Here is a 24661-nt window from a genome sequence, read left to right as displayed (position 1 = left end):
CAGCCCCAGACTGCCAATTGATGGCCGGGGCTACCATCCTTCCCCGAGGCATTTCAGATCACTCCTGTCTCCCTCCGTCTCGGGAACTCCCCTGATAACCCACGCACGGTGTGGCGGATGAATACCTGGTTCTTACAAGATCCCGAATTTGTCGAGGCCCTCAGGCAGGAACTGTCCTCCTTTTTCTGGCGGACCCTATGAGCTCGAGCCCACGTTGCCTGGCTGCCCTTTCGTACCTTCGAACGAGTCTCTAGGCTCCGGATCAACCCGGCGAAATCTACACTGGTCCCTCTACACCTATCTCGAGATTGTTTCGATTGACAGACGTCCATTCCCCTGCGCAGGCAGTCGTTCAAATCCTTGGTGGTGTGAGTCGCTCTCCTTCCGGAACTTGAATGGGCCATGAATATTACACCCCTGATAACCAAAGCCAAAGCGGACCTCCGGAAATGGCAATCCCTTCCCCTCAACCCCCTTGGCAGAAGTGCCCTCTGTGGTAAATAAAATAAATATTACCGGACTGAATTTCATGCGGAATCTTAAATTAAAGTAAATAGCTCAAAATAACAAGAGGCAGAATCCGTGGTATAAGAGGTTTCTAATGGGCTTTATTCCATTCAAAATGGCCGACTCGAGTCGCGGCCCTCAGGTTCCGTCACCACGAAGGTTCAGGAAGTGAAGTACAATAATTTATTAACAGACATGTATTTTTATAATAAGTACATTACAATGAAACGAATGTAGAAGGCGTAACATTTGATAAGAAAAATGACGTAACAGTGACATAATCGAAACTAGGCGTAATAAGGAATAAAAGAAACATGATTGGTTAGAATTATCAGACATAGGTGGATCTATAAGATAATACTTGGCATAGATGCGCGCGCGGCAGCATGACGTGTAATTGACGTGCAACTAGGGGGTGAAGGGGACTTGACATTTAGCTCTACATGTGGAGACGAGAAGTCTGGGGTCAAGTCATCCTAATCCCAAATCATATCTAACATCCTATGTTTAAAGAACTATGTTATCCACAAGGAAGAGACTCTCGGACAGAATCTATTCTATACTGACTGTGTGCGTGTACAAGCGTCTAAGTGTCTATATGAGATGCGAGGGGCAAAAAACTTTCCATGGCAACAGGGCTATGAATCACTTGCAGGAGGACGGAAAGGCTGAGTCCTTTGCTTGTGAGCTAAAGGAAATGTTTACTTAAATCACTGGACAGGAATGCATCGGCTGGAGAGCAAAATAGATAATTCGAAGGTGAAATACAACTTCTTGGCAGACAGGCGAAAACTGGCCGAGGCAGGCACCGTTAGCTGCACAGGGAGTAGGACAAAGTTCATGGATACAGATGCGAGCTCAAGCTGAAGCTGTCAGAGACAGAGAGCAGGGAAAGGCTTTGAGGACAGAATCGGGCCTACTCGCCTGAACTGTAAAAATGGAGTAACTTAGCCATATAAAGTCGGTGGCCTTTCATACTTAGGAATCGGATATCCAGCCCATTGATGGCGGATCTGACAGAGAACATGTTGACGGTAGACACACATATGTTTGCGTCTTAGAAACTGGAACTGGAGAGAACATACATGTACTTGTAACATGCATATAAAACCGTTGGGGTCCAAGATAGGGGACATAACTGATCAGGAAAATCCACATTTCCACATTCCCTCCTTGTCCCCTTCTTGCCCTTCACGAGACATCAATCTTCATCATTCCATTGATTTGCTCATGGAGCATCATTTCTTCTTCTTTCTTCTTCCGGGATCTTGAACGAAAACCTTGATGTGGAATACACGATGTGGCACACATACCACAAATCGCTGGTCCACATTGCAGGCATAGACAACAACTGAAGAGCATAAGAAGGCCAATACCTAGGAAGGATAGAACTCTCCATCCCCAGGCTGATATCACACTCCAAAACCACCCGGACCACGTCCAAGTGCCTGGATTCTCGTGTATCTGGCTTACAATCTTATGAAGGCGTGTTATAGCTTTATATACAGATGGCGAATTTTCTGGTATGAATATACAGCAGCTGGATCCGATGACCCTACAAGCTCCGCCCCTATCGGCCAGGATGACGTCAAGGACAAGACGATTCTGGAGAACAACAATTCTCATCACTGATTGTTCCTCTGTCAGATTGCCTAGGGCGGCTATAGTCTCGTTTACTACAGCTTCAAGAGTCTTGGTGAGTCTGCGTATCAGCTTACTATTTGATATAGTACCTATATAGGGAAAGATACCTTTATTGAAATCTACATACTTGTCCCATGCTGTCTCAGTATAATCGACAACTGGGAGATCTCTCCGCTCTCTATTGTGTACTAAATGAAAATTTCGATAATAATCAGGAGGAGCTAGGAAAACAGGTGGCAGAAGGAATGCTATGTAACAGGTACCATCCCAATCTAGAGGTAGACGCATATATGCAGTCTGACCACATATGAAGTAGGAATGGCGAGAAGCTCTAAATGAAGATTTACCTTGATCACTATATTCTACTGTAGTAACGCATTGGCTATGGCCCATATGTATGGAACCAACTTTTCTTACACATAATTCACCCTTAACTGGAAATACTGACATAGTGGGCAGAATTAGTTCAACTTCGGATTTGACATTCAAAATCATAAGATTAGGCGTAAAATTACCTAATTTATACACTTCATTTTCTAAATCAGTTCCTGTTCTACTGGGGTGACCCTCCTTATTAGGGTGACAGACTTTGAATAAAACTAGATTCAGATTTCCCCATATCCAATGTTGTTGATAAACTGCTGTGTCTGGGTCCATGGAATTTAATAAACTAAACCATGCTCCACAGGAGCCATTGTGTGTGAATGGATGTGGAAAGAAAGGCAGAACTCCTTTGTTATTCTGATAGGGAGGAAGTCGGCCACACACCCAACAATTGGTCGCATTACTAGTCTGATGGGAATGATGTAACATACTAATGAATGTGTTATTGCGCAGCGCAAGTCTATAAGATAATTCATGTGGCGGTAGGTCACTAAAAGAATGTTCATCAGTTATATTGAAAACACGTTTAGAAACAGGATAATACATATGCAACAATATACTTGCAGTAACTATTAAAAAACTCAAGGAAAACAAAATTAATAAAGTCACAATACAGTGGTTACGCAGTAATTTACAATAAGCATGTCGTTTCATTATGATTCTGGACTCTACATGATTCAGACCTAAGGGATACATGTCGGGACAGATTCAACCGCTTCACCTTGGAGAGGACTTAAACAATCAAATCGTCCGACAGTTTAGATCTGGACCTGAGTTTCTGTTTATAGCACTGAGAGTCATTCTGTTCAACAAAAGGAAGTTTTGAATCAGTCTGTGAGGGAGTGCAGGGCACAGTGTCTATATCTGAAGGTAGTCCATGAAATTTTTTTACGTGACTGGAATGAATCCACCCTTTTCGTCCCTCGATCTTCACGGCTGTTCTTGTGGTCAACAGGACCAACTTGGGTGCTTTCCACCTGGGCTCCAATTGACTCTTCCTGTCGAAATTTCTCACAAAGACAAGATTACCCGGAACAACGTCATGGGGTTTCGCCTCAGTGTTGTCGGGAAAGGCTGCAGCTACCTGTGAACGAGAAGATTGTAGTGCAGACATCAAGGAAGCCAGGTAATCTGTCAGCATATTACAGTCAACATCAGTTATTTTACGTGGTATAGGCGTCCCCCACATATTCGGTGGTCTACCAAAGATCACCTCATACGGGGATAGCCCTGTTCTAGAGTGTGCTACCATTCTCATGTAAAAGAGTGCAACTGGTAATGCTACTATCCAGTCGACACCTTTCTCTCTACATATTTTGGACAGTCTGATTTTCAGTGTCTGGTTATGTCTTTCTACGAGACCTGCTGCCTCGGGATGTCGGACACAGTGGAATTTCCACTGATATCCCAGCAAGAGTGAGACATGTTTCATTAATTCGGATGAGAAAGGCTGACCGTTATCTGAATATACAACACGTGGTAAACCGTACCGTGGGAAGAATTCTCGAACTAGCTGCTTGGCAGTAGTCGGGGCAGTGTAATCTGATACGGGATACGCCTCTGTCCAACGAGAGAGAGCGCAGACAACTACGAGGACATATTTGAATCCTCGACAACGTTCCATCTGAATATAATCCATCTGGAGGACTTCAAAAGGATGGTCAGGAGGCTGAAATCCACCCTGCTCTACGGGAACACTCTTTCCTGGATTAAACTGGCAACATATCATACAGGTACGAACTTTTTGTTTAGCTGCTGCTCGTAAATGTTTGTTGAACCAAATGTGCTGAATGCTGTCTAGCATAGCCTTCTCTCCTAAATGTGCTGGACTGTGAACTGTAGCTATAATGGCTTGAACCATGGAATCAGGGAGAAACCATACAGATTTCTCCTTCGTCATCCATCCTTGATCTGTCTGGATCCCTCCTAGTTCAGTCCACTTCTTTATTTCTTCTGCTGTGGCATGTGTCTGTATGTCAATTACGTCAAGTGTGGGATCCTTAATTGTCATACACTGTGTTGGGGTCTGAACTATTGGCTTTGTCATGTCTAATGTGCGATTCTGAGCAGTCTGTTTAGCTGTTCTGTCAGCTAAATCATTGCCTTGAGAAATGGTATCAATAACCTTCGTGTGTGCTTTACATTTCATAATCGATATAGCAGTGGGTAGATGTATTGCGTCTAACAAAGCATGAATGAGGGGTCCGTGCTGAATGTGGGCCCCATGGGACGTTAGATAACCTCTCTCTCGCCACAGCACGCCGAAGTCGTGTACAACTCCGAATGCATAACGTGAGTCAGTGTATACATTAACTTTCTTATTTGTGGCTTGAATACAGGCTTGCGTTAGAGCAATAAGTTCTGCTGCTTGGGCTGACAGAGTATCTATACAATTCGTCTCAATAACTTCAGTGTCTGTTGTGACTGCATACGCGGCCACTAAATCTCCTTTACTTGTTCTCATGCATGATCCGTCTACATACAACGTCAGGTCTGGATCTAACAATGGAACGTCTGTCAAGTCTTGTCTAGGTTTCGTCTTTATTTCAATGATTTCAACACAATCATGAGCTAGTGGGTCTGTTCCAATTACAGGTAATAGTGTAGCAGGATTCAATGTATTACACCGTCGGATCTCTATGTGTGGTTGAAACAATGTCAGTTCATAACCGGTAAGTCTTGCTATGGTCAAGTGTTGTGTTTGTGTTCGGTTCACAAGAACCTCTACTGCATGTGGTACTTGAACTGTCAATGGGTGTCCTAATACTATGGCATCGCTTTGTCTGATTGCTAAAGCTGTCGCTGCCACTGATTTCAGGCATGCAGGCAAAGCCTGAGCTACGGGATCTAATGTACTGGAAAAATAAGCACATGGCTTGCGTGATCCTGCTTGATCCTGAGTGAGTACTGACAAGGCAGTACCTTCGCGTTCTGTAACAAAGAGTGTAAAAGGTTTGCTATAACATGGTGTTGCTAAAACAGGTGCTTGACATAAAGCTTCCTTTAAGCTTTCAAAAGCTTGTGTATGTTCCTGAGTCCAAGGGAGAACAGTCGATGTGGCTGCCTCCTGTGTGGTTAACTGAATGAGTGGTTTTGCTAGAAATGCGTACTGAGGGATCCACTGCCTACAATATGAAGTGAGGCCTATGAAAGCCCGCACCTCCTTTTGTGTCTGGGGTATTGACATGTTAGCAATTAACTGGATGCGATCGGGTGTAAGCTGCCTTCCCTCCTTGGACAGCGAGTGACCAAGATAAATAACTCGCTGAACACAGAATTGCAGCTTAGAAGGGGACACCTTGTGCCCCTTGTCGGCTAGGAAATGTAAAACTGTCAGAGAAGCTTTTTCACATTCTGGCTCGCTTCTCGCGGTGATCAGCAGATCATCGACATATTGAAGCAGTGCAGTATTGACTGGCATGTGGATACTGTCAAGTTCTCGTTTCAATGCTTGGCTGTAGATGCTGGGGCTTTCTGTAAATCCTTGGGGAGCGCGTGAGAATTTAAAGCTGCGCCCATTTAAACTGAATCCGAACAAGTATTGGCTTTCCGGATCTATTGGGACGCTGAAAAAGGCATTCTTGAGATCAATTACAGTAAAGAATGTTGCTTCGGAATCAATTGCTGTCAACAATGATGATATATCAGGGACCACAGGGAATTGTGGTACAATACACTTGTTTAGTTCACGCAAATCAATAACCAATCGGTACACTGGTGGAGCAGTAGGATCAGTTCGTTTAAGAATCGGAATTATCGGTGAATTACATACATTGGAGTCTGTTTCTACAACTACTCCCTGGGCAATTAGCTCATCAATGATTTTCAACAAAGCCACTACAGCATCATGCGGTAACTTGTATTGTCGCATTCGTGGTAGTACCACTCCTGCTTTCAATGTAACTCGATAGGGTGTAATGTTCATGCAGCCAACATCCGTAGGGCCTTGTGCCCATAGATGTACTGGTAAAATCTGTAGTCGGGGATCCATGTCTCTAGACACATAGTGACCTTTAAAATCACGCAAAAACAACCTTACTCCTTCCGGAGAACAACATATTATGGCTCCTAGTGCTTTCAGAGTTTTAATTCCTAACAAATTTTCTGGGCATGATTTAGTAAGCAATAAATCTGTAGTTCGTGTCAAAGGTCCTATCGTAAGTGGTAGAGGCTGTGATACTTCATTAACAATAGGTTTTCCTGAAAAACCAAGGGAAACATTTTGAGAGCCTGAGAGGGGTGCCCCTGGAACTTCACTACGTTTTATGGTTGTTCGACTTGCCCCTGTATCGAGTAAGAATTTTCTATCTTGACCTAATAATTCACTATGTACATAAGGTCCTTCTTGATCTACCGGAATCTCGATAAGCGGTAAGTCAACTTCCCTCTCTAGGCTGGTTCATGCGTAACGCTGATACTCAGGGTATTCATACTGTGCAGTCTGATACATTTGTTGTGTTGTGGTTTGTGTGGCAGTAGCAGGCAACGGTGGTGCAGCTGGCACAAACTGTATGGGTTGCTGTGAGGCTGGCATAGACTGTTGCTGAACTGGCATGGACTGTCCATGCTGCATAGCTCCTTTTTCATTCTGATCTTGTCTAACTAATCGTGGTCTCTCTTTTGCAATACCTGTAGCTATATTTCGTTTCAGGACTTGACAATCATGTACATAATGGCCTAGTTGTTTACAGTAATTGCAGGTTCCTTTTACAGGAACTGCAGAATCACCAGAATGTGTCACACCCTTTTTGTGACCATCTGCTGGTACTGTCTGAGAAACTAGCATTTTCATTTTTGTATCCTTCATGCGTTTATGCTCGTGTTCTTGTTCATCCCTAATTCTATTGTGATGATACTGTAACATTTGTAGCATTTGCGACGGAGTGTTACTTTGCCAGGTACTCTCGAATTTCAATATTCTATTCTTCACTGGAGGCAATGCATTTTCCACTAATTTTGTCACAAATAGATGTGGATATGAGTCACTACTTGCTTTTATACCACTATTTATACCAAAACATTTTTCAAATCGAGCATAATAATCACTTGTGTCTTCATCTTGCTTTTGTTTACAGGCTGTGATTGCACCCCAATCTTCCTTTTTTGTAGTTAATAAACGTGGCAGTACCTGTACTAGTAAACCTGGTAATAGTTTAACTTTATCCCCGAGCCCTGAACCTGCAGCTCGGCCCCTTTCTTCCTCTGCTAATGCTGTCCAGTCTATCTTTTGGTCTCCCTTCTGATATATTCTGACTCCATCTTGTAAGAATAAGCATTGCATTCCGGTCTACCCCCGGACGATCTTGATTTCTGATCACACAGTTTATGAGGAAACGTAACAGTTCCCCCTGTATCTCTACTTTCTGGAATTCCATAGCTCTGTTAATACATCCTGGATCTCGTCCTGTTTGAACAAAATGGTATATGTTATCTAGATGCGTAGTCATTCCTGGTAACCTTGCTAAATACTCTGCGGCTCGTCTGATACGTAATGATGCCAGGACCATTTCGTCCTCTTTACCGACCACGGGGTCATATCTACAATTTACAAGGAGTTCCTTAAGCGTACGTTCATTTACGAACTTAGGTGTACGTGAATGTGCTGACTCTTGAAAAACAAGTTTATTTATTCTAGGTGGTGTAAAAATACTGCTAGCACCTCCCGTGGCCCCATCTGGGGCGTCGGGCGTGAATGGGTTCGTCGAACGTGACACCGCAACTATGGGTGTCGATACCCCTGTAGAGTCAACTGCGGAGACAGATGCGGAAACAGATGTGCTTGCCGAAGCTTGCGTCGGGACTTGCTGTTGCACGGGTGCAGATACCTGATCCTGACGTTGAACCCCTCCGCCAGACGGTCTATGTGGTGTGGCGTTAGCATACTCGGGAGCTGCGTCATCTAGATATGAGGAAAGAAAAACATCTTCTGCGGTTCTGGGATGCCCCTTTGGATGTACCTTAATTGGAAATAATGGGGGTGGCAAGTCTTTTGGCACCTCCGTAACAGCCTTAGGTAGTCCTTCGGCTAGAAGGGGATACATACCATTCATAAGAGCATTTCTTTGTCTATTTACTTGTTCTGATTTCACTCGGATACCTTCCTCAATTAATAGATTTTCTTGAACTTTATTTGAACTCTCTTTACTCCTCTCTTCTTGTCTACGTGCTTTTTCTGTTCGTCTATGAGATTCTTTACGCCATAACTCAACAGCGTCTTTCTGTGACTGTCTGACCTTTCTTTTCCATAACTCTTCCTCCACTTTCATGATGCACTCTGCATCCCAGGTTCCCGCTATGGGCCACCTTTGACTTTCTGGTAATCCTTTGGTATAATCTACCCATAGATCAAGAAACAATATGGCATCTAAGCCATGTTTATGGTACATGAAATGTCCTGGAGTGTCTCTAGGAGGAATAGGAACTGCTTCTTCAAGCACCCCTTTTCTGGTAGTAATCTGTCTTAACTTCGAGAAGAGCGGCATATTGACAACCGATCTGATACTTACTCTTGAACTTACTTAATACGAGAAACACAATAATGAACAGTGAACAATAAACAGTCATTCATACCACAATATGCAAGACATTTTCTGAATACTTTAAACATTAAACATTAAACATTATAACAATGATCGACAATGATGACAGTCTGCCTAACTAATCACCACGCTGAATTCTTGACAATAACTGAATACTTCGGAATACTTGATATACTGCTAAACAGTACATATACACTGCTAAACAGTGCAGACCGGATTTGTGTACCCAAATCCGTCTTGACCGGCACAACCTATGTGCGCGTCAACACGCCTCCCCGGCGATGGTACTCACCGAGTAGCTCCTTGAAACGGAAGGCCTCAGAGAATGGACAGGACTCGATAACTGCGGACATCGGACCCTCTGGACGTCGGAATTTCGGAAAACCTGGTGGGCCTCTGTATACCTCGGATCTTGCTCTCTCAGCTAGGCTCTGGTCGGGATACTTCGCACTTCTCACCGCCTCGTCTGGGTTGATCGCAGCCTCAGTCGCCCCCGCTTGACCGGAGGGAGCTTACAGGAAATCCTGCTGGTACGCGTTTATGGTCCGTCCAGCTGTGGCAGGAGACCGGGCCTGCAACGCACCGCCGGCGCGTGAGATGAGAAAGTGTCCCTGTTCGGGCGCCATTATGTGGTAAATAAAATAAATATTACCGGACTGAATTTCATGCGGAATCTTAAATTAAAGTAAATAGCTCAAAATAACAAGAGGCAGAATCCGTGGTATAAGAGGTTTCTAATGGGCTTTATTCCATTCAAAATGGCCGACTCGAGTCGCGGCCCTCAGGTTCCGTCACCACGAAGGTTCAGGAAGTGAAGTACAATAATTTATTAACAGACATGTATTTTTATAATAAGTACATTACAATGAAACGAATGTAGAAGGCGTAACATTTGATAAGAAAAATGACGTAACAGTGACATAATCGAAACTAGGCGTAATAAGGAATAAAAGAAACATGATTGGTTAGAATTATCAGACATAGGTGGATCTATAAGATAATACTTGGCATAGATGCGCGCGCGGCAGCATGACGTGTAATTGACGTGCAACTAGGGGGTGAAGGGGACTTGACATTTAGCTCTACATGTGGAGACGAGAAGTCTGGGGTCAAGTCATCCTAATCCCAAATCATATCTAACATCCTATGTTTAAAGAACTATGTTATCCACAAGGAAGAGACTCTCGGACAGAATCTATTCTATACTGACTGTGTGCGTGTACAAGCGTCTAAGTGTCTATATGAGATGCGAGGGGCAAAAAACTTTCCATGGCAACAGGGCTATGAATCACTTGCAGGAGGACGGAAAGGCTGAGTCCTTTGCTTGTGAGCTAAAGGAAATGTTTACTTAAATCACTGGACAGGAATGCATCGGCTGGAGAGCAAAATAGATAATTCGAAGGTGAAATACAACTTCTTGGCAGACAGGCGAAAACTGGCCGAGGCAGGCACCGTTAGCTGCACAGGGAGTAGGACAAAGTTCATGGATACAGATGCGAGCTCAAGCTGAAGCTGTCAGAGACAGAGAGCAGGGAAAGGCTTTGAGGACAGAATCGGGCCTACTCGCCTGAACTGTAAAAATGGAGTAACTTAGCCATATAAAGTCGGTGGCCTTTCATACTTAGGAATCGGATATCCAGCCCATTGATGGCGGATCTGACAGAGAACATGTTGACGGTAGACACACATATGTTTGCGTCTTAGAAACTGGAACTGGAGAGAACATACATGTACTTGTAACATGCATATAAAACCGTTGGGGTCCAAGATAGGGGACATAACTGATCAGGAAAATCCACATTTCCACACCTCTACAAAGCGATGGTCTTACCCCGTTTTTGTACATTTTACAGAACATTACCCTTTATCTCCCAGGGAGTTAGTTTCGGGAATTACACAGTACCCTCTCCCGGCTTTTTGGGGGGAGCAGACGGCCGCGACTCTCTCTGGCACATTGTCGCATACCTCCATACGATGGGGGTCACCAATCTCCACCTATATTACCTGGCCACGAGGCTTCTTGTGATCCATGACTGGTTTGCGGGCGGCTGGTCCGACCCAGCATACCGGGTGGAACTCCGGTCAATGGATTTTCCACAGCTCCAAGCCTACCTGTACGGGGCCTCCATACCACACACCCTCGCCTCCGTCACTCGAACTGTATTCATGGCCTGGCGTGCGGCCTTACGCCACACACGCTGGGACGGGACACTTACCAGGCAGACGCCCTTGTGGAATGGCGCTTGGCTGAAGGAAACTTCATCCCTTCAAGGCTTCAGTCGATGGGACCGCATCGGGATTTCGCTCCTCGGAGATGTTTGGGTAGGGGATCACATTCGATCGTTTGCGGATCTCCAGCAAAGATACTCACTCCACTCCTCCCAATTTTATAAATATTTACAATTTAGGCATGCCCTATGAATGCACATTCCGTCCCCCACCTCCTTCCCGGAATTCAGCCCTCTCGAAGCCCAGGTGATGGGGAACCTGGGCAGAGGGGGGGTATCGCGTATTTACCGCTCCATGATCAACAATGGCCCCGCATCCCTAGACTTGCTGTGCGCCCGTTGGGAGGGCTGATGGGTCCCTTAGAAGATGCTGATTGGAGGGATGCCCTTATGGCTCCCAAGACCCTGACAACCTCCTCCAAACTGCGTCTGATCCAACTCTATTATCTCTATGCGGCATACCTCACCCCAGCGTGACTTTACAGGGCTCGTTTGTGGCCCTCTCCATCCTGCACGCGTTGCAGTCACGCCCCTGCGGATTTCTACCACTTGACCTGGCGGTGCCCCGTCCAGGAGCCATTTTGGACAGGGGTGGAACTGGAACTCACGAAGACCATGGAATGGGAGGATCCTCATGACCCGCTGCGCCTGATCCTGGGGGTGTTCGACAGTCTTGATGGCATGGCACCCGGGCCGATAAGCGCTTCCTTGGCACTGCGTTGGTGAAAAGGGATATAGCGGCGCTCTGGTCCCAGGCCAAGCCACCGACTAGGCGGAAGTGGAGAAGGGGAGTGGACTGGTGCGGTACCCAAGAGGAGGCCCTCTTTGAAGCCCGGGGTTGTTCCGAGCTTTTTGACAAGGTACGGGGCAAGTGGTTAGGGGGTGCAACCGTTTTTGTCAAGATTGATAGTAGGTGCACGTGTTGTTATTTTCTTTGCGGACACTTTTACAGGGCTCTGCCCTCTTTGCGGACACTTTTACAGGGCTCTGCCCTTATCCTTTCCATTGGGTATCTTCAATCATGTGCATGTTTTTACTGCCAGAGATGTTCTTTGTGATCTGTTATTGAAACCAATAAATTTGATTATCAAAAACAAAAACTGCTAGTGCCACTGCACCAAAGATAGTTACACATTAAAATGGAATGCAAGATGGGGTAGTGGGGGAAAGGGGTATGCACTAAAAAGTGAGGATGGAAACACAAAGCATTAGCACCTGGTGCCATGAGTTTTCTTTAATGTGCTCCACTGTTATAATGGGAAGTCGCAACAAATGCTGGGCTTGCAATGTACTAATAATTTTGTGACTGGGCCTAAATTTGGTGACATTTTCGAAAAAATATGTCCTTTAGAGTCCAAAATAAAAATAATGTGACATAGTGCCAAACCAGGGTTGTAATTAGCTGTGGTGCAGGATGTAGAGTTGCACCAGGTACTTTACCCTAAAGAGGAGTATTGAACCCTGACAATTCTGTTTAAATAGACCAACACCAGTAAAAGGTGTCATTTTCTTACTTGCAGCAGGGACCATTAAATCCATGATATGCTACAGCGCCAACATTCTTATTTGTGTTTGATGCTCCATGACTGCATCATGGTAGCATTTAATCCTTATTTTTCCATTTTTAAAGAAATGTTGACAAAGCCAGTATCTTTTTTTTGGGGGGGCTAAATTTTTATTATATATAATTTAATTCACCGAACAGTCTGATTGTATTGATAGGTTTAAAAGAAAATAAGTGTGTAAATGGATGATTGAGTACATAAACGAATGAATGTAAATGTTCATCACTATATATTGTTGCTGAAACTGGTCACCAGTCCAAAAATAGCAAGCATTGTAGCATGTGCTTTCTAGCAATAAAAAGGCTTTAGCAACAAGTCCTTTGAAGTAAGCAAGAGTCAACAATCAAATACCAGATGTTTTACGTTTTACTGCAGTAATTTTATTCTCAAACATCGGATTCTTCAAATGTGCATTTTGCTCTCATAAGCTTTTCATTTTGGATAATTTCACATTATCCCAAATAAATGCATAGTTCATTTTCATAAGAAAAAAAATTGTGCGTCAAATACCAGCTTTTCATTTTTATTAAGTACTAATTTGATCTCCAGACATGTATCATACACACCACGTGCACATGTACTACTGCCACACATACAAGCCCTTTAATCACAGACATATGCCAAGGATTTCTGCAGCCATTGTCGAGGTGAACATCATATATGCCCATAATAAGCCAAGAGTTACCTCTATTATCCCAGGCCTTTTTAGGGGTTGGCACCATCATGCCATTGAAGCCTACAATATGCCATGGCTTACCACCATTTAAACAAGGCCTATTTTATGCCAGAATGCTCACAGTATGCCGTTAGTTACCAGCATGATACTAGGACAGTAGTATGTCAGATGTGGGTACCATCCTGCCAGCAGTGTCCAGAATGCAACATGATCTATGTATGGAAAATCCCTGTCACTAGTTCGTGTGTATGCTCCATCCTGCATGAATTTCACCTTTCTAGAATCCATTTTTGACACACTAGTCGCACCTCTCAATGGGTACATTAGTTCTAGGAGGAGACCTTAATAGGGTGATGGACTGGTCTGACACAAGAACAGGTGTGGGTGCTCCCACCCAATGTGTCACCTCATGTTCAGCCAATTTTGCAGACTCCATGAGCCTCTGGGATGTCTGCCACCACATCCACCATAGTCATTGGGGATTCACCTACTATTCAAGAGCACATAGGTTGTTTTTAGGACGTGCTTACTTTTTGATGCCAAGCACAGACCTCTGTCTTGTTAAGCAGGTTCAGAAACTAGTCTGTGGTTTTTTTGGCCACTCTCTCGTCAAGCTCATTCTAGAACTGGGAGGGGGTCTATAAGAGATGGCTGGTGCCTTAGTTTATTGTCACAGATTTCAACGCCTCCTCGAAAATGAAGACAAAGTATACTTTGCACAGAATCAGTAGCAAAGTGGCAGATTAAATATGGAGAGATTATCCGATTGCACATCTAGACAAAATTAATATAGGCTCTACATACCTTGAATATACACCCCTTTACTACACTCCTCTAGTGGCCAGAGTCTGAGTGGGCAGTGCACTAACACCTTCCTGATACACAGGGGCACCAGACAGAGGTGTCAGACAGCGGTGTCCACTATCTCCTCTCATTTTGACCTCCCCATTGACCCACTCACAAAGTGGATTAGGAGAGATGCTCATTTGACTGGGTTTGAGTAGATACTAGGGATTGCAGGCAGAGTATCATATACACATAATCTGCTAATCAACCTCCAGTGTCCTCAGTGGTCCAGACCTCTCTAGTTAAACTAATTAGGGCACAAAAAAGAAATTACATATATGAGTTTGAATAAGTTGACCCATGCTTGGCGAAAGCCACGCTAGGAAGCAACCTAGTTTTGTTCCCTCCTGTCCCCTTTGTCCTGAGCAACTATTGGCAATTTAGTCCCCCTGCCAAAACTCCTGTCACAACCTAAAAATTGCCAAGATGCTGTGTGACTGTTTCCTGCCTTAATTCCCCCATTCCTGGTATTGTATGAATGGGTGCTCCTCTCGGATCACCCAAACAAAATGTTTTAAACCTGTCGATGGCAGGTTGGGTGTGGCACCAGCATAATTGTAACCCCCCTCCCCCCCACACACACACACACCAGCCATTGTGCTGCAGCTATAGCATGGGAGACAGCAAGCAGTGGGATGGCTGATGAGGGTGCATGATCTACAGGCTTTCAAGGCTAGGATGCTATTGGAATTTCAAAATTAGGTGACGTGATGTCTTGCGATGTTTTATGCTCCTTTATGGAACTTCAGTATTACTAGAACATCTACAAACAGCAATTCTTCAGATACCTGTAACTTCGACCAGCCCTATACCCTTTCATTTAAGACTTGACAGACCTCCTAGACTTCACTCCACTTGAAGTGATACTAATGATGGAGGATATGGGGAGACATAAGATATCATTGCTGCATACTACTTACAGTCATCAATACATCGGACACGTTTGATACTCTGATGTGGGCATAGTAAGAGGATGTGGGATTTCTAACAGTTTAGAACTGGCCATCGCACTGCGTGTGTCATGGACCACTCCACGGTGGAAAGTCCTCAAACCTAATTCATGTTAAGCCAAGTTGCCCCATTTGGATATTGTTTTGGTCCAGCAGTAGTCCTGGGTGAAGCAGACTTGTGCTTCGGTAGGCAGGTTGCAATGCAATATGACTGAATGGAGAATCCCCCAAGAAAGGTTGGTTGTGTTCGTGTTCTGGAAGGCCTCGTCCAGTTATATATCCTGTCATGGGAGAAGTGAGCATTCAAAGACTGAAAATTAGGAACCGGAGTACACAACTGAAGAAGCAAGACGACTCCAGGTGTAGTGACTTCATAAATAATAGACCTATTTAAAAAACACTTGAAAAACTGCTGTTAAAAGCAGACCATTCTTTCCTTCTTTTGAAAGTAGGCAAGCAATACACTCGAACTTTGTGCAACTTTTCCCGTTTCAAATCTCTGTGAATAACAAGTTTTAACATCACTCAGTTTATTGATACTGAGTTTATCTACATAGGAAGTATGAAAAGTTCAGTTGGCCTTCCATGGGTTCAGACTTGTGACCTACCGGTCACACTAGATAACAGCAACAGATGCTTAGTCCGCTAAGTCACCCTGAAACTTGGCTTTTTTTTTTTTTAATTAAGCTTTTTAGGGTCGAGGCTCTCAGAGTGTTATCTGATATGGAGAAGGTCCAGGATACCAAGATGTGTAGGGGAGGATGGCCCATTATTCATAAACCGTATTAGCACATACATCGGAAAGCCTTAAACGTTTTCCTGAAACTCAGCCACTCTGATCCACTCATGGGCCTATTTTTTCCAGTGTCATCCACAAGTATGTTTTTTCTGCTAAATTTCGTCTGTGTTCAGATTTTTAGCTCTACAAAACCAATGGCCCAACCTTGCCTTGGAGCTGTCTACATTATTGAATTGATGCACGAAGAAACTGCGAGGTGATTGTGAGGTGAACATTTCCATGGGGTCCATTTCCTTACTCTTACAGTGCCACTCCCATAACTCAGCATTTCAAACCAACATTAGGATGATATTCCTGCAGCAATACGAAGTCCTTTTGTGGGTAGGGTGAGTAATGTTGAGAGGAATTCAGAAACACGAAGGCTTGAACTTGATATATTTACTTGGCAGAGATAACAACAAAAATACCCATTTGCCTACTGAAGTCTGCACAAGTTTAGTTGGCAAAACCAACAAAGTGCGGGATTGCTATGCAGAGCAACAGCACGTCCCCTTCATAGCAGGGAGCAGCTAAGGCTAATCCCCTCCCCCAATTTGTATTCGTTTTATAGTTTTCTTCATACATTGCTTCGAATGAAAGTACATGTGAGAGAAACTGAAACTGAGGTTAACAGGTGCATAGCTTTCGCATGAGAAGAACAAACATTGGCAAAGCCATTAGTCCATGACTACACAAAATCTGTTGCCCATGTCAATGTGTTTTTAGCCATGTTGCATTGCAGGGTGGCTGCTGTGCAATATGGCTGAAAGTAAAGAAAAACAAGCATTTACAATGCAATGGTTTCGGCATTGGTAAAGTTAGAGCTATTGGCATTGCTCATGACATTATTTTTGTTTATGTTTTTGTTTTTAAAACATTTAAAGAAACTGCATTGTCATGAGCAATGCCAATAGCTCTAACTTTAACAATGCCGAGACCGTTGCATTGTAAATGCTTGTTTTAATAGACATGACGCACAGCACCCGTGATGCTGTACAACACGGCTATAAAACGATTGGCCAAGCTCATAGGCCTAATAGGCGATGCTCGTTAGTCCAGTTAATCTCGCTTAATCCTAAAGTAAATTTCAAGCTATCCACACAAACATATTTGCAGTGGAGACTAGATAACTGAGCATGCAAAATTGTGAGTGACTGTCTGTTTATTCCAGTCTGCGCAGTTGGTCCGTGGAGGTGTTTTTTATGCGGGTCACTCGAGCTAATATCGTGTGTGCGGCTCGTTGCTCGGCATCAAGCGATGCGTTTGGGCTGCTCTGCTGATGTTAACATGCTGGAACGGCAACTCGAGCATGTACACTGGGCTGTGCAAAGATGCTTGGTCATCGCGAAGGTCCGAATGTTTGTAAAATATCGGAACGGCAACTCGAGCATGTACACTGGGCTGTGCAAAGATGCTTGGTCATCGCGAAGGTCCGAATGTTTGTAAAATATCGGAACGGCAACTCGAGCATGTACACTGGGCTGTGCAAAGATGCTTGGTCATCGCGAAGGTCCGAATGTTTGTAAAATATCGGAACGGCAACTCGAGCATGTACACTGGGCTGTGCAAAGATGCTTGGTCATCGCGAAGGTCCGAATGTTTGTAAAATATCGGAACGGCAACTCGAGCATGTACACTGGGCTGTGCAAAGATGCTTGGTCATCGCGAAGGTCCGAATGTTTGTAAAATATCGGAACGGCAACTCGAGCATGTACACTGGGCTGTGCAAAGATGCTTGGTCATCGCGAAGGTCCGAATGTTTGTAAAATATCGGAACGGCAACTCGAGCATGTACACTGGGCTGTGCAAAGATGCTTGGTCATCGCGAAGGTCCGAATGTTTGTAAAATATCGGAACGGCAACTCGAGCATGTACACTGGGCTGTGCAAAGATGCTTGGTCATCGCGAAGGTCCGAATGTTTGTAAAATATCGGAACGGCAACTCGAGCATGTACACTGGGCTGTGCAAAGATGCTTGGTCATCGCGAAGGTCCGAATGTTTGTAAAATATCGGAACGGCAACTCGAGCATGTACACTGGGCTGTGCAAAGATGCTTGGTCATCGCGAAGGTCCGAATGTTTGTAAAATATCGGAACGGCAACTCGAGCATGTACACTGGGCTGTGCAAAGATGCTTGGTCATCGCGAAGGTCCGAATGTTTGTAAAATATCGGAACGGCAACTCGAGCATGTACACTGGGCTGTGCAAAGATGCTTGGTCATCGCGAAGGTCCGAATGTTTGTAAAATATCGGAACGGCAACTCGAGCATGTACACTGGGCTGTGCAAAGATGCTTGGTCATCGCGAAGGTCCGAATGTTTGTAAAATATCGGAACGGCAACTCGAGCATGTACACTGGGCTGTGCAAAGATGCTTGGTCATCGCGAAGGTCCGAATGTTTGTAAAATATCGGAACGGCAACTCGAGCATGTACACTGGGCTGTGCAAAGATGCTTGGTCATCGCGAAGGTCCGAATGTTTGTAAAATATCGGAACGGCAACTCGAGCATGTACACTGGGCTGTGCAAAGATGCTTGGTCATCGCGAAGGTCCGAATGTTTGTAAAATATCGGAACGGCAACTCGAGCATGTACACTGGGCTGTGCAAAGATGCTTGGTCATCGCGAAGGTCCGAATGTTTGTAAAATATCGGAACGGCAACTCGAGCATGTACACTGGGCTGTGCAAAGATGCTTGGTCATCGCGAAGGTCCGAATGTTTGTAAAATATCGGAACGGCAACTCGAGCATGTACACTGGGCTGTGCAAAGATGCTTGGTCATCGCGAAGGTCCGAATGTTTGTAAAATATCGGAACGGCAACTCGAGCATGTACACTGGGCTGTGCAAAGATGCTTGGTCATCGCGAAGGTCCGAATGTTTGTAAAATATCGGAACGGCAACTCGAGCATGTACACTGGGCTGTGCAAAGATGCTTGGTCATCGCGAAGGTCCGAATGTTTGTAAAATATCGGAACGGCAACTCGAGCATGTACACTGGGCTGTGCAAAGATGCTTGGTCATCGCGAAGGTCCGAATGTTTGTAAAATATCGGAACGGCAACTCGAGCATGTACACTGGGCTGTGCAAAGATGCTTGGTCATCGCGAAGGTCCGAATGTTTGTAAAATATCGGAACGGCAACTCGAGCATGTACACTGGGCTGTGCAAAGATGCTTGGTCATCGCGAAGGTCCGAATGTTTGTAAAATATCGGAACGGCAACTCGAGCATGTACACTGGGCTGTGCAAAGATGCTTGGTCATCGCGAAGGTCCGAATGTTTGTAAAATATCGGAACGGCAACTCGAGCATGTACACTGGGCTGTGCAAAGATGCTTGGTCATCGCGAAGGTCCGAATGTTTGTAAAATATCGGAACGGCAACTCGAGCATGTACACTGGGCTGTGCAAAGATGCTTGGTCATCGCGAAGGTCCGAATGTTTGTAAAATATCGGAACGGCAACTCGAGCATGTACACTGGGCTGTGCAAAGATGCTTGGTCATCGCGAAGATCCGAATGTTTGTAAAATATCGGAACGGCAACTCGAGCATGTACACTGGGCTGTGCAAAGATGCTTGGTCATCGCGAAGGTCCGAATGTTTGTAAAATATCGGAACGGCAACTCGAGCATGTACACTGGGCTGTGCAAAGATGCTTGGTCATCGCGAAGGTCCGAATGTTTGTAAAATATCGGAACGGCAACTCGAGCATGTACACTGGGCTGTGCAAAGATGCTTGGTCATCGCGAAGATCCGAATGTTTGTAAAATATCGGAACGGCAACTCGAGCATGTACACTGGGCTGTGCAAAGATGCTTGGTCATCGCGAAGGTCCGAATGTTTGTAAAATATCGGAACGGCAACTCGAGCATGTACACTGGGCTGTGCAAAGATGCTTGGTCATCGCGAAGGTCCGAATGTTTGTAAAATATCGGAACGGCAACTCGAGCATGTACACTGGGCTGTGCAAAGATGCTTGGTCATTGCGAAGGTCCGAATGTTTGTAAAATATCGGAACGGCAACTCGAGCATGTACACTGGGCTGTGCAAAGATGCTTGGTCATTGCGAAGGTCCGAATGTTTGTAAAATATCGGAACGGCAACTCGAGCATGTACACTGGGCTGTGCAAAGATGCTTGGTCATCGCGAAGGTCCGAATGTTTGTAAAATATCGGAACGGCAACTCGAGCATGTACACTGGGCTGTGCAAAGATGCTTGGTCATCGCGAAGGTCCGAATGTTTGTAAAATATCGGAACGGCAACTCGAGCATGTACACTGGGCTGTGCAAAGATGCTTGGTCATCGCGAAGGTCCGAATGTTTGTAAAATATCGGAACGGCAACTCGAGCATGTACACTGGGCTGTGCAAAGATGCTTGGTCATTGCGAAGGTCCGAATGTTTGTAAAATATCGGAACGGCAACTCGAGCATGTACACTGGGCTGTGCAAAGATGCTTGGTCATCGCGAAGGTCCGAATGTTTGTAAAATATCGGAACGGCAACTCGAGCATGTACACTGGGCTGTGCAAAGATGCTTGGTCATCGCGAAGGTCCGAATGTTTGTAAAATATCGGAACGGCAACTCGAGCATGTACACTGGGCTGTGCAAAGATGCTTGGTCATTGCGAAGGTCCGAATGTTTGTAAAATATCGGAACGGCAACTCGAGCATGTACACTGGGCTGTGCAAAGATGCTTGGTCATTGCGAAGGTCCGAATGTTTGTAAAATATCGGAACGGCAACTCGAGCATGTACACTGGGCTGTGCAAAGATGCTTGGTCATTGCGAAGGTCCGAATGTTTGTAAAATATCGAACATCAACGTCCAAAAGGGTTAACAGGGAAGCTAATTCTGTTGGCGCCGGGGGGCCCTTTGTTTGCTCATGTGTCACTTTGTTATTTCCAGAGAACTGTATGTGGCCAGTGCGGAATGCAGACGTTTTGTAAAATGTCATGTGCCCTTGTGTTAGTGTGCAGAACGAAATGCTGCGTGGGTTTTGCAGTTAGCTGTGTGATATTCCATGTTTGAACACAAGAGGGGGCTTTTCTTCTGTGTGCGTACATTGTTTTCAAGATAGTTTAAATTAATCTGGTATTGACATTCGTGTAGCGCTTTTCTAATCTTTTCGATGCCAATTATTTGACAGTGCAGCGATCGCCGATTTACATGCCCACATCTTCAACATTTCTGAAACTTCCACTTTGCAAACAATGTGATGAAAGCGGGAGAGGCAAGCACAAACGCAGCCTCCTTTTCGGATTCGGGGGCGTGTTTTGATGTTGTCTCCTCCCTGAGACTTTTCGCAAAAAACACGCCCCCCGATCCGAAAAGGACGGGGCATGATTGGAGTGACGGGACCTCTTCTCCAATGGCTGGCCAGCATTTACTAGGCCAGCCAATGGAGAACAGGGGAGAAGAGGGGTGGGTTCAAGCCCCTCTTCTCCCAAGTCATTATCTCTCGCGAGCGAGACTGCGCAAGCGCAGCCATCGCTAGCCGAGACCTAAAAACGGTGACGTGTCTAGCGTTTGCCGCGACACAACGCTTTTGTTTTCTTTAATTTCATTCATGTTGATGGTACAGAAAATGAAAACTCTCTGATGCGGCCGTTGTGGGTTTTTTTCGTGGCGGGAGAGTGGGAAGCAATAACTGGGTCAAAGGCAGGCACGTGAACCCCAACCAATAGGCGGGCGGGCTCTCAGCCTTTGTTTGAGTTTTTAAACAACATTTAGAAGAGGATCTTACACGACCGCGCATGCACTGTCCTGGCGAGACCTAAAAAGTACCTAAAAAAAATACAAGAGAAGTCCTTTTGTGAATCCTTGCCTACCAGTGGCAAACACGAGAGTGAGGCTGGAAAACATCAAAAGCGACGGAACAGACTATGTATAACATGGGCACAATACGAAAAGCAAAATGCCAGTAGATTAACTAATAGGGCATTTGCCATTGCTGTGGTTTCAAATAGTTTTTGTGCCAGTTCAAACATTTTAAAAGATGTTAAGAGGTTTCCTAGAAAGGTATTTTTGGCTAGTGCCGTGCAGGACATTGCGTTTTTAACCACCTTGTACTGGGTAGCATTAGACAGAACTGAATGTGGTTTAAGGATGACTTTATTGGGTCTCTTTGCAACCAGCCTACCCACTAACCCCTCCCAAACCCCACCCCCAAAGAATTATGGATTTTTTTTTAATTTGTGCCTTTTAAACTAGAAGTGCAGTAACAGTGGTCATATGGCTATGAATGCCTCTTTGCATGTGTCTACCCTAGGAATTTTCGAGAACTGTTCTGGTAAATGATACACTTAAAATGCTTGGGTTTAGAAGTACATATTGCAGAAATAATATTAGTTTATATGAGGATTATGCGGATCTCTGCCCAATGAAATGTAGACTCAGTTTTTACTAAATGGTGCACTTTACAGTTCATTGGGTTTGTAACATTGGCCGAAAGTCAGTATGATTTTAAAGACTGCTTTGGTTGTTTCCTCTAATTAATTTTAGGGGCATATTGTGGTAACTGGTGCATTTAGAGCCTATGAGCCAATTGCATTGGACAGAACGGGCTATGTTGAAGGCTTCTTTACTGGAAGCATGGAGTATATCCTTATTATAGTCTGTGAACCTTTCTAATACAGGGTGCATTTTCAGTAGTTCTAGACTGGTAACATTGGTAAAAAATGAACAGGATTTCTTATAATGAGGTAATAAAAATTACAAGTCTTGGACAATTGCGTGTTGCTGGATTAAAAAAAGAAATCCTGAAGGTGTCACACATGACAGTTGGCTAAATGGTAGCTGTTGCGGCCAGGACTTTTTCCCTGAGGCGCCACTGGAAAATATTAAGGTAAATTGTGTGTTTTTAAAGCAGTGTGCATTATTTCAATATCACTTTGCCGAGTGCCTTTTGGGCATCATCCCAAAAATCTCTGAAGTGGTGTATTATACAGCAGAATGGACAGTAAACATTGGTCAGAGCTGCGTGTAATTTTAATCCCACATTACAGAAGGGGCTGGGAGATTGCTCAACAAGGAATGTTCAGTGAATATTGTACAATTACAGAAACATTTGTTTTTCACAATCAGCGAGTCTCTAATTAGCTGAGTGAGGACCCCTAGCATGCTGAAGTTGGTGATGGTTTCCCCCCTCGTAGCTGCACTGAACCAGGAGCACAGTAGTGAGTTTTGTGAATTTATTCTAGTATACCCAACATTAAACCATGACTGTAGTCTGTATATGGGATGAAGGCTAAATTTGCATGCCTATCACCTTGACCCCTGTATTAAGATGACTTGCTAACAAGCCAGGTTTTGAAACTTTGAGTTTGAAACTAAAGATCCCAGCATTCTTCGAGGTGATAGATAGATTGATGGATAAAACATCAGGACCGGCTAAAAGTCATAATGGTGACGTGATGCGTTGACATCAAGATCATTGCTATATTTGGACGTGTATCCCCCAGAATAGTGTGTGGCCTATGTCTTTATCTGCAAATTGGTCCATGTGGTGACAGGCTGCCAAAGATGGACTTGTTTAAAATGTGCTTCAGCTGGAAGGACCAACACTCTTATTCAGGCATCATCCAGATTTACTATGTCCTGCCGTGATAAACTATGTAATGCACAGGCTAGCACCAGAATGCAAATGGAAGCAAAATGTCACATTTGAGTTGAAGCAGTTCAACAAGGACACCTACAAAGCACAACGTATTGATAAATTGTGGAACTTGTGTGTGCCCAAAACCATCTCTCAGCACAAGCCTGATAGAAGGAGGGGGTTCGAACACGTACACAAACCCGTTGCCTACTCACCTCTAGTACAAGTGTCTATTGGGGTAGATAGATCATGGAATCTTTTAACAAGCATTTGCAATGCATTAGGTCTCGCCTTTGGGACCTTATATGTATTTAGCTATGCAGCACATTAGCCTGGGTGCTGAAACATCTACTGTTCTTTAACATAGAAAGAAAGTAAGCACCAAACTGCGTGACATGCCAGGTATGGGAACACATAGAGAGAAATATTCCCTTTCAGCGAAAAAATGGTATAGTCCAAAGCGCTGTTTTTAACATAAAATCAGTGCCTTCGGTGGTCTTATCACTGAAAATACAAGATTTGAAAAAAATATTGTCTACAGGTGCTCTGGAAGACAATTTCTTTGGACTGGAATCTAGAGAATGCTAAAGTGATTCTGGTATTTAACTGACCTCTGCTGGTCGTTTTCTATCAAGACAGTTAAATAGAGGTAGTTGAACAGAAAAAAAAAGTCCCCAAGCGGAAGCAGACAAGTCCTAGGGCTGATCTCTAGAGCCCACAAAGCACATACACATATAAGCATATACTAAATTATATACAAGGGGTCTCGAATGCTCGACCTAAAAAGGGGAGCAGGGCTGAAAATAAAATATACTTCACAAACTTGTGAACGTAGCGGTCTCTCTCTCAGATCATAAACCTCCTGAGAAGCTAGACTGTCCACGCCAGCTTGAAACATCCGGCAACAGTGGCGCTTCCGAGTTTTTTAAATGCCTATTTTTCCAGAACTA

General features: G+C 44.5%; 2 protein-coding genes across 5 annotated transcripts in view; one reads left to right on the top strand and one right to left on the bottom strand.

The window, feature by feature from the left end:
• NUDT2 (nudix hydrolase 2) overlaps positions 1 to 24661 on the top strand; it is a 119169-nt gene that overhangs the window by 55708 nt on the left and 38800 nt on the right. The gene's annotated exons all lie outside the window — the stretch shown is intronic.
• Positions 1 to 24661, bottom strand: part of KIF24 (kinesin family member 24) — a 372810-nt gene that overhangs the window by 344632 nt on the left and 3517 nt on the right. The window lies entirely within an intron of this gene.

This window comes from Triturus cristatus, chromosome 2_1 (assembly GCF_964204655.1).
Source record: "Triturus cristatus chromosome 2_1, aTriCri1.1, whole genome shotgun sequence".
NCBI lineage: Eukaryota > Metazoa > Chordata > Amphibia > Caudata > Salamandridae > Triturus > Triturus cristatus.
The sequence above is the reverse complement of the archived record's forward strand: the minus strand, read 5'-3'. Positions and strand labels throughout refer to the sequence as shown.